Source organism: Octodon degus, unplaced genomic scaffold, assembly GCF_000260255.1.
Source record: "Octodon degus isolate 3935 unplaced genomic scaffold, OctDeg1.0 scaffold00131, whole genome shotgun sequence".
NCBI lineage: Eukaryota > Metazoa > Chordata > Mammalia > Rodentia > Octodontidae > Octodon > Octodon degus.
This window is the reverse complement of record NW_004524707.1, coordinates 6,546,864-6,551,565: the sequence shown is the minus strand read 5'-3', so window position 1 is coordinate 6,551,565 and position 4,702 is coordinate 6,546,864. Positions and strand designations below refer to the sequence as shown.

Sequence of the window (4,702 nt, the reverse complement as noted above, 5' to 3'; positions counted from 1 at the left end):
GAACCTCCAGCCCCTGTATCTGCCTAAGCAGATGCTTTAATCCGCTAAGATATCTGGCTGGCCCTAATTTTCTTTTGTTTTGAAGAGTAAAAACAAGCGCAGGAAAACAAAAGCAAAGACAAAAACATGGTAACATATAGCAATACATACATTACAGGTTTTCAAAATAAGAATAGCTGACTAACAGTGATTGATATATTATCTATTTTTTATCATCAAATCTGTTGCTCAGATTAACAGATATAGTTATGCAAGATGGGACATATGATTGAATATTACCACATGCTTTCAAGAAGTCCTAAATTTTTGCTCTTGTCTCTCATTTTCTTTTCTTTTCTTTCTTTCTTTCTTTCTTTCTTTCTTTCTTTCTTTCTTTCTTTCTTTCTTTCTTTCTTTCTTTCTTGGCGGAACCGGGGATTGAACTCAGGCCCTTGCACTTGCCAGGGAAGCACTTATTCCACTGAGCCATCTCCCCGGCCCCTCATTTTCTTTTATTACCTTTTAAAAAATACTTTAAAGAGAGTATGGACCTAACTGATAAGACTAGAAACAGTACATATTTAGAAGACCAAAATGACAGATATTTCAAGCATGGTTTCAGTATTACACATTGCTGTCCTCAATGTGGGTGGCTTGGATCTTACAGGAGGGGAGAGTGTTTTTGCGTGCCATATAGCACTTGATTGGAAGAAGGAAGTGTCCAGTTTGAGAGCTCCTTACTCTTAACAGCAGGTGTTAAGTGGGAAGAAAGGGAACAGTCAGCATGGGAGGGGAAAGCCAGGTTCCACCTAGAAGAAGAAGGTAAGTGAGAACAATCCACACAAATTCCAGCGCTTAGGATTTCTCTCTCTGTGAAGGTAGGTTCCAGAGAACTCAGTGGGAAGAATGAGGAGAGGGGTGCGGAAAGTCCTGAGTCCTGTGGATTGAAAAGAGTGAAACAAAAATGTTCAAAAAGGCAGCAAGCAGAATTTGGTGCCATGATACCTCCATACAGACTAGAAGCCTAGTGGAACTACCTTTGAACCTGAAAGGCTGAGTCTTTTCAATAACTCATTGTCATCAGTCTGTGACTTTTATATTTATGACAGGGAAAAACAACAAGAATTGGGAAGAGAATTGGTAAACCTCATTGGATGAGAAGGCAAGGTGAGGGGAAATTAAAGCAAATGGTTTATTTAAGCTGGATAATTAGGAAAGACTTTACAGCTTGCACACAGATGAGTCTGCTAATGGTAAGTGCCCACCTTCATGGGAGTTGCATTAGTACCTCTAGTGGCAGGTGGGGGTTTTGGGTTTCCCAAAACCTACCAGCCAGCCACTGTTGGTGGCCTTTAGGGTGGAAACTTGCCAGTAGATTCTCACTGTTTCTTCATCCATGTTGACCCAACCTGATATTCTGGGTTCTTTATAATTTCAAGGTTGCAGTAAAGAACAGTCTGGAGCTATTTAAAATGTTTGGTGGTTTTTCTGATGCAGGAAGTCTCTGGGGAAATCTGATCCTCTGCCATATGGTGCTGTCATGTTTTTAGTGTACTAAATTTTTTAAAAGTTTGGAGTACTCTGTTTTATTTATCTCATCTACTGAACTTCAGAAAAGTAAAGGAGGAACCAAATTAATAGCTTGAAATGCTTTTAAACAGCTAGAATCCCAGCTGTTACTGTAATAAAAAGAGAACTTGTGCAACCGCTGTGTAAGAGAGTATTTGTGTTCACAGAAATAAATGGCACAGTGAAGAAGTTCTCGGTTTATATTGTTCCTGAGCCTCCTTAAAATGAGAAAGAATTCTCTAATAAGTGAAAACCTTTAATTCAGCTTAGGAAATGTCTGAGACCTTTTCTGAAAAGGCACTGTACTCATGTGGGTCTCGGAGCTTCCAGGAGCTGCCAGAGCACGTGACTACCAACCGAGGGCTCGCACAGCAGAACTATTCCTTGACTGTTTAGAGACATGAAGTCTGGAGTGAAGGTGTCCGCAAGGCCATGGGTAGAAGCTTCTTGGCTTCTGGTGTTGCTAATAGTCCCTGGTGTTCCTTGGTTTGAAGATGCAGCACTCCAACTCTGTCTGTATCGATGACATTGTGCCCTTCCTCTATCCCTCTCTTCTTTTCTTATGAGGCCAACTACTCCAGTATGACCTTACCTTTACTAAGTAGGCCACAGTGACCCTATTTCCAGAAGAATTCACATTCCTTTGGAGTTTCTGAAAAGGACATGGATTTTAGAGGGAGATGTATTCAATTCAACACAGGGACTCCTAAAATTAGTAAGAAGTAATTTTTTTTTTCTTTAGGAAGGTTTAGATGAGAACATCAGTACAGAAAACTGTCATGCAAAGTAGCATGTAGTGGTAATAACACAGAACACTGTGGACGTGTGGGGGAATCAGTGAGTGGTTGTGACTGTGTGGTAGTCAGGCAAGGCTTCTGGATGGAATTGGTGACTGGCTTGAAAGATGACCAGTACTCGGCTGGTGGTCATGGGACCTCCAGGCATTGTAGCCTGAAGAACTAGTGTGAGCAGACACAGGGGTGCATTTGTGTATCCACAATGTGCAGTTTCTGAAATACTGGAGTGTCTGGCTAGAGGAGCACAGCACCTGAGTAGGGGTGGCAGGTATTGCAGGGGCCACTGGGCAGGGTTGGAGAAGGGAGGAGGACTGAAGTGAGGAGGAGGCAGGAAAGTGACAGAGCCCCATCATTTATTTCCATGAATGACTGGCACAGCATTTTTTTGTGAGAGGCAAGGGGAAAGTTCCAGGAGAGGCAGGTGACCATTCCTTTGGGGGCCTGCAGAGATGGAAATGTTGTTTTGAATGAGTGAGGGACAATAGCAAGACAGTTTTGCCCTCAGTGGTTAGTTCTGCTTCAAAGTAGAACTGCTTTAGAAGATGATTTTAGGGGCCTCTTTATGAGGAGGTGGGAAGGAGGTGGCTGCTTACATGGTGTTTGATTTTTGAGTCATCAGAAATGCTCTTTTGAGTCCCAAAATACCTCCTGGATCTAGGCAGTTGATGCTTTTAATTCGACTGCTAACAGTTGTTTCCCGCCGTTAGGAGGCAAATACTTTCTGGAGCAAGGACATCCATTTACTGTCAGTCTGTTGCACCTTAATAAGAGGGATTTTTGCAGCCTTTTCTACATGGCTGGTTTCTGAGAAAAGCATATGGAGGAAGAGGAGACCCAAGGGAGGAACTGTGGCCATACCGATATGTAAACCTTGTCATTCTTCACTAACTCTAAACATGTTAGTCCCATGATCAAGAAAAATCTGTTATGATTCTTGAGTTAAACCTTCTAGTAGTATGTTAGACAAGACATAATTATTTTTGTCCTAAGTTTTATGGTTATGAAACTGTTTAGTTTTTAAAAGGAGCAATAAATCTCACCTCTCCCACTCTCACTGAAGTAAAAATAATTTGTGTGGCAGCCTTCTTTGTGATCTATTTTGGTGAGACTATGCTGGATAGGGTTTGTGTGTGTACATCACAGAAGGGCTCTGTCTGTGTCAAAGGATGCTCATGCTAAGCTTTGGTGGCTTATTTTATAAGTTCATTTCTTATTCACATCACACTGCAGTTATAAGGTGAGTAGTTATAGCAGGGTGTTGCATGTAGTCATTCAGGGGCTCTTTCCACACTTTGTCCACAGTCTTTAGGGCATTGTCTCAAGCCACAGACAGGGTCCCTAGATTTTTTTTTCAAGCCAGGGGGTAAGAGGTGTGCCTTGGCCTATAAGTGGTACACCTGTACTTTATATTCCATCGATGGGCACTAGTCCCAGAGGCCACCCTGCTAGGAGACTGGGGGACAGGTCGGCTGAAGAAGAGGAACAGCCTTGGGAGCCTGCCATTTGCACAGGTACATCAGGAAGTGTTTCTGTGTCTTGCTTCTGTGTGATGTCACTTGACCCTTGATGTTGTCACGAAGAGGACGGTGTAGAAGAGACACTAGCAACAACCTAAAAACTGGCTTATGTTTAAAAAAGTGAAAGTCATTCACTCTATTTGGGAAAGGACGTCTTTCCTTAGATGTTTTGCTGTGTAAGGGAGGACAGAATCTTCACTCAAAAATTACCTGTTTTGTTTATTTTCTTGTTTATTTGTTTGGTTAGGAGTAGGAAAAAAAACTCATGGAAATTTTCCATGCTTACATCTTGGAATCGCCTTAGAATAAGAGTTTGTGGTTTCAATGATGTGGCTTCTCTAATGTTTCACTCTCCCTTGGAGGTAAGAGCACATTATTGTTTGTAGGAGGATGAAGGATCCTCTATTCCACCTCTTTCTTTTATGTAGACAGAAGCACTGAGAAGTAATTGGGTTGCCCAGGTGCCCAGGAGGTCACGGCACACTCGGGTCTCAATCTCCATGTCACAAATTTCTGTTCGGGCCATCTTTCCACTGCCACCAAGCTGTTCGTAGAGAGCTGCCAGGTGGGAGCAGCCCTGGCCTGCTGGGGTGGGAAACATCAGCTGGAGCGCAGAGGCTGGACCCGGCGAAACAGAAGTCCTTGGAACACTTGGCTTGCTTGCTTATGCATATTTAGGCTGGTCGATGTTATGCATATAATCCCTGGCCTAGGAAGAGTTTGGTTTTTTCCTGAGGAAACAATCTTAACTATTTATTCTCTTAGCTGTTTTTAAAATTTCATTTTATTTTTAATTTTTTAAAGACAAGGGGGGCCGGGGAGATGGCTCAGTAGAATAAG

The 4,702-nt window shown here is 42.5% G+C and overlaps 1 protein-coding gene across 1 annotated transcript in view; it reads left to right on the top strand.

Moving 5' to 3' along the window:
- The window catches only part of Kcnh1 (potassium voltage-gated channel subfamily H member 1), a 468,268-nt gene that overhangs the window by 174,519 nt on the left and 289,047 nt on the right, over positions 1-4,702 (top strand). The gene's annotated exons all lie outside the window — the stretch shown is intronic.